The following is an 11,126-nucleotide window of genomic DNA, read 5'->3' on the forward strand; positions in this document are numbered from 1 at the left end:
CTTTAATTTTCCCAAAGTCCAGCTGATCAAATCTTTCATGAATTGTGTCTTTGTTGTTGTATCTAAGTCATTGCCATGCTCAAGATCATATAGATTTTCTCCTATGTTATCTTCTAGGGGTTTTACAGTTTTGCATCTTACATTTAGGTATCTGTAACTCTTTGCGATGTGTAGAATTACGTTGGGTTCACCACTGTATCCCTAGACCTGGCTCATTGCCTGAATCACATCAGATACTCAGTAAAGATTTGTTGTATATATGTTATGGCTCAGAAAATTTAAATCTAGTTTTATATTCTGAATAATAAAAATGACTAGAAAATGGAATAAATCTAAGCATCATGAGGAAAGAATTAATTATATTTAAAAATTCATACAATTCACAAAGCATAATTTTTTACTGTGGTAGAAGTTTATAATAAAATTCATACCGGGGACCAAGATAAGTCAGTAATAAGTTTTCCATAGGCTAGTGTAAAAAATAGAGGGTGTAACTTCTATACGAATAGAAAACATGATTAAAATCCTTTAGAATAGGAAACGTTTAACTGGATTTTACTAAAGCACAATGTTTTGTATTTTTAGCATCTTTGTCTCTGAAAAGTTTAATGTAATACCGTAATAGAGCGCGCAGTGCGCAGCCCTTAGCGCTCGGCCATTGCTGTGCGCTGTTACCCGCTCCCCGCCCCACGCCCAGCCCGGACTCCGTTACCAGGCAACAGTTACCCCGTGAACGCGGGAAGAGTAGAGCGGGTTAGAAGTCCTGCTCAGCCATTAGTCGGCACCGCAGTGGACCCCCCGACCCGCACCAAGCGATCAACTCTCAAGGAGCGACCGTTAGAGGGGCACTGAGCCAACAGTCTGCAGACTGGTGGTCGTCAGGTGGAGAGTGAGGGAAAAGGCAGATCCCGGCCTTCTCCCCGGGGCCCTCCAGCTCACCCGGCCTCGGGCTGGCGGGTGAGCCGGGGGGACCCAGGGAACAGGCTGGGGGTGTGTCCCGCAGGGCTCCAGAGCCCTCGCCAGGACCAACCACTGGCCGGGCCCAGGCCCTGAGGCGGCAGCGAACCTCCCCCCCATCCCTGCCTCTGCGACCTAATGGCAGCGGCAATCTGCATGGGACACAGTCTGGGGACCTGGCCCCCACCGTTTAGGTGGCCTGAAGAGCCTGAAGGCCAGTTAGGACCTGGGTGCCTGGCTCCCTCAGCGGTGACAGCTGGGCAGGGTCTGGGGACCTGGCCCCGAGGGAGCCACCAACTGAGATCTGCCTCTTCAGCCAGGCCTGGGCACTGGCGGGAGGACCCAGACTGGGTGCTGGACGAACTCGCTGGGTGCCTTGGGAACTTCCCCTTTCTTGTCAGAACAGACAGTAACATTTGTTTGGTGGAGATTTACAGGAATAGCCTTACCTGACTTTGACCTGACACCAAGAAGTTTGCAACAACTAACCACGCCCCTCCCTCACCTTTCCGATAAAAGGGCTTTGCTGAAAGCTTTCAGGGAGTTTGGGGGTTTTAAGGCATGAGCCACCCATCTCCTTCATGGCCCTGCAGTAAACCTTTCTCTGTTCCAGACTCTGACGTCTTGGTATTGTTTGGCCTCACTATGTGTCGGGCACACGGACTTGCATTTAGGTAACACTTTCCTGATGAGATCTCCCTGGCTGGAATGCATAATTATTAGACAGTCCTTGTTGGGGAAGATTCTTTGGCAGTTTTTGGCTCAAGTGTCTATTTAGAAGGGACTTAGTCAAGTTTCATTTGGGAATTGACTGGTAAAAATAACAGTCCAATTTCTTCATGGGAAAACCATGGAGTTAAACTATTAGTTGGTTTTTAGGTTTATTTATGTACCCAAGAGAAGATAGCACCAAATTCCATAATCAACAGCAGGTAAATGCCATTTCTACCTGTTTTCTGTTTTAACCTGTACTAATTCCAAAGGCAATTGCTGTGTTTTAAAAATCAAACAAACCAACAAATGAACAAATACACTTTTGAGGCCAGTGCCTTTCAAATAGCAAGCCAGGTATTACCTACTGTTAGTACCATTTGATATTTCTTTTTGTTCTGTTTAATTTTTGATAAAAATGACAAATGGTTAATGTAGTCAGGATTATAGGAAATTAAAACCAGAACAGCTAGCAGAGAGAGTTTGCATAGCTCAAGATTTGGGTGAAAATTTTTACTCTGGTTTTTATTCACTGGATTTATTTTCACTTTTCCAGTTTAAAAACAAAAACAACTCATTTTTTCTTCTCTGTTAAGATAAAAGTATAAATTCAACTTAAACACTACCATGAGTTTACTTGATCTGCTATTCATTGGGTAACATAAAACTAAAGGAACATTTAACTCCATCACGTCTAACTTATCTTCCTCTTCTTATTTTTACGGAGACTGCTGTGATCGTGACAACTACGAGCCATGTGTAACCCATGGGTGGCGTGGTTAGGAGGGCTGCTGCTCTTGATAGGGTTCCCTCATTCAGCCCTCAAGCCAGCAATGCCTCCAGTGATCAAGAAATGACCTTTCAACATTTTCTGGGCTGCCCCAACAATGCAGTGTCAGCATTTCTCCAATGTGGATCTGAATCCTCAGTTATTTAATATTATATCAAATCCTTGAGAGACTCAGAGCGGATCAACAATTGCCATACTTTATCCAAATGAATTAGGGTATTAGCCTTATTCCTCTCCAGAGAGAAAATCCTTTAATGGAGGGATACCACAGATTATGAGCCTTTCCAAAGGAAGACCACTGATGACATTGCAAAAGTTGTCCTTTGATGGAGGTCAGAAGGTCTTGTTGTCATTGACTGCGAAAGCTGGAAGCCACAATGGGACAGAAACTGGGGCAATAAAATAATGTAGAAACACTACTCCTGGGCTTCCCTGGTGGCGCAGTGGTTGAGAGTCCGCCTGCCGATGTAGGGGACACGGGTTCGTGCCCCGGTCCGGGAAGATCCCACATGCCGCAGAGCTCCTGGGCCCGTGAGCCATGGCCGCTGAGCCTGCGCGTCCGGAGCCTGTGCTCTGCAACGGGAGAGGCCACAACAGTGAAAGGCCTGCGTACTGCAAAAACAACAACAATAACAAATAAAAACTCTACTCCTTAGCCTTTACCAGAAACCACCATCCTGGTTGGTCAGAAATGACAGTGAAAACAGTTGCCCAAGAGGAATTTGAAACTGCTGGAAGGAGTATTATCACACTGGCTTTAGAAATGAGACTAAAGTCTGGATTATAGGGTAAATCCACAGACCTACACAGGTAAATGCCCAAGCAATGAAATTTTCTGCAATGACCAACTCCAGTGGCTATGGGAAAAAAGCAGAGCACTTTATACTTCCATATATTTGGATAAAATATTGAAGTCAAGTTTAAAAACTTTGAAATTTGTTCATTATCAAGTTAGAGAAGCTATGAGAATTGCTGAAATGGCTAGACATGACTGTGTTTTACCAGTTTTTATTTTTTCCAGACCATTTTATTTGCATAATATTGAAGCTTTGTCACAGGTAAGAAGAAATAAGTCACACATAAAAATGGAACTTTAGTAGAATAACTCTATAAAGTTTAGGGAAAAAATGTTTTAGGATGCTTATTTCCCCTTAATGATAGAATGCTATTCTATTATGAAAGCTATATATTCCTTCAACTGTCAAGCCAATTCTGAAACAGTGTCACTGACAGATGTTTACTCAGAGTTTTTAGATGATGATTCCTACCAGCTTAGCATTTACAAGTGTTTCCTGCAGAACAGTTGTTAAGCTTAAGTTAAATCATGTAACACAGGGAGAAATTTCATATTAAAGAAGCTCTTAATATGAAAGAGTAGCAGCAATTTTCCAAATCAAAAATATACAAAGTAGAGCTTGGGTAAATTATTAACCAAGTATATTTTCAATATATTGCATTTTTAAGTTTTAATTGATTAGGTTACTTGAAAAATATAGATCCTGTTGATTTTATCTTTATGAGTCTACATTGTGATCTAGTGGTGAGTGTCAAGGCACTTAACTGAGAGACTTGATTTTCATTTAATGAAATACTAGTTAGTATAATGGAAGAATGATTTTCTTTCTTGTTTCATTACTTAGACAAATTGTGAAACACAAGTACTAGTGTTAGTAGAGACTTCTTACAATGCAGAGGAGCTTTGCTGTAGCATGGCCACTTTCTCATCTGGCTTTTGAACACTTTGCCTTTCTACTGGATCTCTGATTCTCCACTCCTTGTAGGGAAGGAAAGAATGCAGATGGTCCGTCAATCATTCCCTCTGTCTTTCATCTCTCCCTATTTCCTGCTTCTTTACTCTTGGTCTATAATCATGAATGTAACCTCCTCTCTTTCTCATCTTGGTGAATTATAATCTACTTAGTCACCCAACTTGAGAGTCACTTGGATGTCTCCCTTCTCTTTCCATTACCCAGTAGGTAACTAAAACTTATCCATCTTAATTTCCAAATAACTGTTCAGTATGTCCCCTCTGCTTTACAAGGACTGACCTTGCCCTTGTTGAGGCCCTCATCATTTCTCACTGAACAGTTTCTATCATCTCCTATTTGGGGTCCCTGCCTGCCATCTTGACTTCCCCCTCCAATATGATTTTTTGTGACAGCCAAAAATACCTATCAGAGTTGCAAATGGGGACTTCCCGGGTGGCACAGTGGTTAAGAATCCGCCTGCCAATGCAGGGGACATGGGTTCCATCCCTGATCTGGGAAGATCCCACATGCTGAGGAGCAACTAAGCCCGTGCGCCACAACTACTGAGCCTGTGCTCTAGAGCCCACGAGCCACAACTACTGAACCCATGTGCCACAACTACTGAAGCCCCCACACCTAGAGCCTGTGCTACACAACAAGAGAAGCCACCACAATGAGAAGTTCACGCACCACAATGAAGAGTAGCCTCTGCTCGCCGCAACTAGAGAAAGCCTGGGTGCAGCAACGAAGACCCAACACAGCCAAAAATAAATAAAATAAAATAAATTTATTTTTTTAAAGTTTCAAATATGTGGCCTTCCAGTACTAAAACTTTCTTGTAGCTAAACCCTAGGACTTTAAAATAGCGTAATAAAATAAAATAGCATAAAAGACACTTGTATTTGGATCCTACTTATATACAATGATTCAGATGCCTTTACTTCTCCCCACGTCCCCTGTGCTTTTTACCGTAAGTTACTGGCACTTCTCTGGATGGATCATGCTTTTTCGTACGTATGAGCCTCTGCCATTTTTCTTCCTTCTGGATATAAAACTCTGCTCTCTCTAGTCTATTTTATCAATTTATACTCATTTCCAAAGACCCTTCTAAAATTTCACCTCTTGAAGGAAGTCTTCCCAGACTTTTCCATGCGGCATTAAGCACTTCCTCTAATCTATATATATCTTGTTGGTGCTAATATGTAATTTAATTTGTTACGCTGTAGTTATATATGTCTGTCTCAATCATCACAGTAAAGCACTCCCTCAAGAACAGGAACTGGAATCTATTTCATTTTTATATTCCTAGTGTCTAGAATATTGCCTGGAGCATCATAAATATTTATCAGGTCAGTATCCCAGGCAGAATTACCCTTTCCAATTCTGCTCTATAGTCCTTTGTTTTAGACACAAAGATAACATTATCAATGTGCTCTTTACCACAGTTGATGGATTGAGACTTACTGAATTGTCAATGACTAAATATGGTTGGCACAAACCGCTTGTGATCCTTCTCTTTTCTAGGAGGACTTAGTACATGCAGTTGGTGAGAGTGCAGCATTGGGGATGGCAGGAATAACATTGTGGGGAGGATATGAATATTCTGATTCAAAGGTAAGCAGTGATTACTCCATCAGCATCTTTGGGGTCTTCTAGATATTGATTTTTTTTTTAATTTTTCAGGTTGGAGACAAACAGTTGCAGATTATCTCCTCACTTGACTTTAATAAAGCGCAAAGAGGACAGGCACTCACATTGAGCACTTACTCTGTACCAGCCACTGCTGCTGGTAGTAGCATAGAAAGGGCACAGGTTTTCCAATCAGACAACCCTAAGTGAGAATTCAAATTTTACATTCTAGGGGTGTAATCTTGGACAAGTTAATTAACCTCTCTGAGACTCCATTTCTCCATCTAAAAAAAAGGATTGAAATAAAACCTAGTTTGCCAGAATTTTGGTAGATTAAATGATGTAATATATATGTGGCAAAGAAAGAATACTAAACTTTAAAAATAAATATTTTTTCATCCACATGGAGGATGGATTCTCCAAAAGTGATTCTTTATTTTCTGATTATCTATGATAGAAATGCTCATGGGAGGAAAAATATATTTATATAAACTTTATTAACAATCTACTCTTGATAGAAATGCTCACGTGGAATAACCCTATTATTTTTCCACAGCTGACTTTGGACATGTTCAGTTGGTGGCCTGTCACACTACCTAAGTGAAAATTCTGAAACCACAGTTTTTCCTCACTTCTAGGTATTAACACATAGTTCAATTTTCAGGTATTAAAACATCCAGTCTCACGAAATATAAAAACAGCCATGTCTTTCTCGTTAGGCATTGCACGAGTCAGCGTGGTGGGGTTAGTAAGAGCAGGAGGGTTGAATTGCTTGGGTTCCAGTGTTCACTTTTTGCTACCTACTAGCCATTTGACCTTGAGCAAATCTCTACAATTTCTTTATCTGTAAAATGGGGCAAATAATAGTATCTATCTCATAGGGCTGTTATGAGAATGATATTATTCATACATGTAAAGCACTTAAAACAGTACCTGGCACATGGTAAGTGCCATATAGGTGGTGGTTGTTATTCTCCAGGTTGAAACTTCTTGCTTCTCCTCCCCACGCCCCAAGCCTGGGTCTCAGTTATAGGGAAGAGGGGCACCATCAGTTTCGTTGCTCATTTGCTTCAAGGATGGGTAAGGAGACTAGGGTGGAGAGGAGACAGCTGGGCAAGGTAATTTTTATTTATTTGGTGACGTTTGTAATTGTTGTTGTCTCTTGAAGACCTTTGCACATGGCTGCCATGTAGGGTCTGGCTCCTTCTTGCATGAGGGGCCCTTGAGATTTGGTTAGGGACACTCCCAACACCCACAAAACTTGCACCTCCAAGCTTTTGCTCCTGAGGCATTGGAAAGAGGGAGCTGGCATATGCTGAGATGGGGAAGGCTGTCAGAGCAGCAGGCTGGGAAGAGGATCAGGAGATCAGATTGGAGTAGGTTAAGGTTGAACTGTTTGTGAGACATCCAGGTGGAGATGTCAAACAGGCAGGTGGGTGTACAGTCAGTCAGGGATAAAGTCTGGGAAATACACATTTGGGAGTTCTGTTTAAGGCAGTGAGATGGGATGAGTTTATCCAGAGAGAGTATAGCTGGAGAAGAGAAGGGATCCAAGAACTAAGCCTAGGGCACTCCAGGGTTAAGAGGTAGGGAAGCTGAGCAAGAGCTAGTAAAGGAGATTAAGAAGGAGCATTCAGTGAGATAAGGAAAAACCAGGAGAGTGTGACATCCTGGAAGATGAGTGAAGAAGGAATTTCAAGGAAGAGGGCTGGGACAGAACAGGGGATGCCCCAGTTGAACTTGATTGGGTTTACCTGTGTTCTATGCTCTCTTTGATTACAGTCTCCCCCCAATCTTTTCTTTTCTCCCTCCTCCCTCCCCCTTCTTTCTTTCTTCCTTCCTTTCTTTTTCTTTCTTTCTTTCTTTATTCCTTCCTTCCTTCCTTCCTTCCTTCTTTCTTTCTTTCTTTCTTCCTTCCTTCCTTCCTTCCTTCCTTCTTTCCTCTTTCTTTCTTTTCTTTCTTTCTTTCTTTCTTCCTTCCTTCCTTCCTTCTTCTTTCTTTCTTTCTTCCTTTCTTCCTTCCTTTCTTTTTCTTTCTTTCTTCCTTCCTTTCTTTCTTTCTCTCTCTCTCTCTCTTTCCCTTCCTTCCTTCCTCCCCCTTTCCTCCCCCCACTTTCTTTCTTCTTCTTCCTTTCTTTTTTATTCTATGGTTTCCTGGTTTTATTTTTTTCCATCTGTCCTAGAAACCTCCTCAGATGCCTCAGATAAGGAGTCTTGCCCTGACTAAAAATGACATTTTTTCCTAAATATAGTATGAAGCTGGCCTAGACTGAATGTGCCTTGAACAAAAATATTACACACAGGATTTTCAGAACTTGTAATTGCCCAAGTGATCCTTGTTCAACTGCCTGCCATTAGGTGCTTTATTCTGCCTTATGACTTTGCATTTGAACCCCTAAATCCTTATTAGATGGATTCACATTTCTGGGGCCTCTTCTCCCAGAGAAACTATCCCACTGTTTTAAATTAATTGGAGTTTTTTATACAAAATAACTGATGCGCTAGTTGAAAACACACTTGATGTTTATTGAATCTACTAGGATTTTCCCATGGTCCTTCCTTTATGGATCAAGGCAGGCATTGATGAAGATTCTAGCCAGATTATTCTGGGTTAGCTGATGATGTCGTTTCAATTAGGCTAGCCCATTCTAGCCGCACAGTGTGATCATCCACAGGTGGAAATGTGTCCTAGTGTTAAAGCCCAAAATTGTGGACACATCAATGTCACCCAACCGTAGACTTGTGGGAAGACAACCTTACTTTCTATATGCTATACAAGTGACTTAGGTATTTGGTTGTAAATAATGATCTTTTATAGACTCTCCTACAACCCAACTGATGAATAAATAATGGATGATATATTTATACTATGAAACTGAATCACTGCTAAATTTTTTTATTAAAAAGGGCTACATGTATGAACATGGGGGAAAAAAATCTCAAGAATGTTGTTTGAGAAGCAAGTTGTATAAAATAAAATATCCCAAATAATATAAATTTATATAAAAATTTAAAAACACACTGGGACTTCCCTGGTGGTGCAGTGGTTGGGAATCCACCTGCCAATGTAGGGGACACAGGTTCGATCCCTGGTCTGGGAGGATTGCACCTGCCGCGGAGCAACTGAGCAACTAAGCCTGTGCGCCACAACTACTGAGCCTGCGCTCTAGAGCCCGCGAGCCACAACTACTGGGCCCACGTGCCACAACTACTGAAGCCTGCGTGCCTAGAGCCCGTGCTCTGCAGCAAGAGAGGCCACCACAATGAGAGGCCCACACACCGCAGTGAGCAGTGGCCTCCGCTCGTCACAGCACGGGGGAGCCCACGCGCAGTGGCGAAGACCCAACACAGACAAAAATAAATAAATAAATTAATTAATTAAAGAAAAAAGAAAAGTATAAAAAAATTAAAAACGCAAAATAATATTACATATTGTTCATAATTACATTTATATGTAGTAAAGTTATAAAAAGATGGATGCAAGGACTACGCCCCACCCCCAACTTCAGGAGGACGGTTATCTCTGCAGAGGTAAGAAGAGGAGTGGGATAACTTGGCAGTCTTAGAAAAATCTGACCTGATATTAACATAGATGAAGTATCAGTATCAAAATTGTTTCACAATTAAATTTAAATTTAAAAAAACCCACGTTAATGATTTTCTTTGTAAAGCGTTACTACAAATATCTCTTTAAGGATAGTCTCTAGTGGAAAAATGTGGAATCATCTTCCCCCGAAAATGGTTTGAAATTGGTTCGTTAGTGTATTCCTAATCAAAGGCATGGATCATCACTTATGGGACTTTATAAGGACTTAGTCTATCATTTAAATGATTAATCACTGAAACGCTCTTTCTTCCCAGCCTTACCAGATATAAAATTCAGGTATTAATAAATACCACCTGGATAATGGAATCACATTATGAAAGTGATCTAAATAGATCTCTGTTTTTCCTACAGGAGACCTGCTTGTCTGTGCAAAAATTCATTCAAGGGCCATTGGACCGTTATGCTGTTAATGTGACAACAGCAGCCAAACTCTGCAAAGTCTATGTCACAATAATAGAAGATGTGGTCGAAAAGCACCTGAATCCTCCTCCTATCTGCATATGCCTGAAAGTAGCAGTAAGAAATATGCCCTAAGTAAGAACTTGAGAGTCATCGTTTCTCCAGCCAATAAACTAAAGACGATAAAGGACATGAAGGATGGGCTTGTGTCACTGCTGTCATGGCTGGCATGGAAAGTCTTGCCAGCAACGTTCTTCGGATGTCTTGAGAGGGAAGGATAAGCCTCCTATGGCTAACTTTAAATTATCGGTTTCTCTGCATGACCTTCTCTGCGATTCTGTTGATTTTTTTTTACCCCCTACGACAACGTCAATATTTCCTTGAAATACTGAAGGGTAGGAGATGCTGATTTTTTTTCTTTAACTTCAATCTACTTCTAAAATATCTGTTGGCTTTAAAGTAAAATAAATAAATAAATAAAGGGTATTCATTGGCTCCATAGAGCCATTAGATAGAGCAATTATTTATTGGGTGCTTACTTCATGCGAGGCACTAAGGATAAGGATGTGAATGTACCGAAGTCTCTGTCCTTGGGGAGCTTAAATTATTGTGGGAAAATGAACTATAGTAAATAAACAAATACGTTTATATCAAATGGTGCTAAGTGCAGTGGAGGCTAACAAAGCAGGGTAAAGGGATTAGGGAGTGTGGGAGAGCTCTGGAAATTACATCTAAGGTCGTGAAATGTGGCTCCCTAATGAGAGGACCTGAAGGCAGGAGGCGCAGATCACAGCTGTGTCTGAGAAGAGCATTCTTGGATTAGGGAAGAGCAAATGCAAAAGTCGTTAAGTGGGAGCAGGTTTGGAGGGTTTCAGGGCCTCAGGAAGGCCACTGTGGCTGATGCAGGATGAAGAGTGAGCCAGGTCATTAACTGACTCTATTTGAACTAAGAGTTTGAGTGAAGGTAACTTTAAAAAAATAAAAGAAATTTCTGGAAGAAAATGGGTCAAGTAAGATGTATCTACATTTTATTATTTTTTAAAAAAATAAATATACACTTAAATTGGACAGCAACAGGAGCATCTATTATGATTAGATGTTGCTACAATAGTTTTGAGACTCTGAGTGCTAATAGCAAATTGAGAAATTGGTAATAAGGTCATGTGACATATGGAACGTACAATAACATGGGAGCTACAGAAGGCGACCATTGTGTTATAGCTGTTTCTGTTCCAACAACTGGGAATTCCTACATGATACAAGTGACCCCAGGATACCAAGTCAT

At 41.1% G+C, this 11,126-nt stretch overlaps 1 pseudogene across 1 annotated transcript; it reads left to right on the forward strand.

Annotated features, from left to right (window-relative positions):
- The first annotated feature begins 3,098 nt into the window (after window positions 1-3,098).
- On the forward strand, window positions 3,099-10,225 carry LOC309966271 (hyaluronidase-3-like; annotated as a pseudogene). The gene is made up of 3 exons: window positions 3,099-3,516; window positions 5,731-5,820; window positions 9,794-10,225. The product of its transcript is annotated as a hyaluronidase-3-like (transcript).
- Window positions 10,226-11,126: the final 901 nt, after the last annotated feature.

Source organism: Leucopleurus acutus, assembly GCF_964270905.1.
Source record: "Leucopleurus acutus genome assembly, chromosome: 9".
Lineage (NCBI taxonomy): Eukaryota > Metazoa > Chordata > Mammalia > Artiodactyla > Delphinidae > Leucopleurus > Leucopleurus acutus.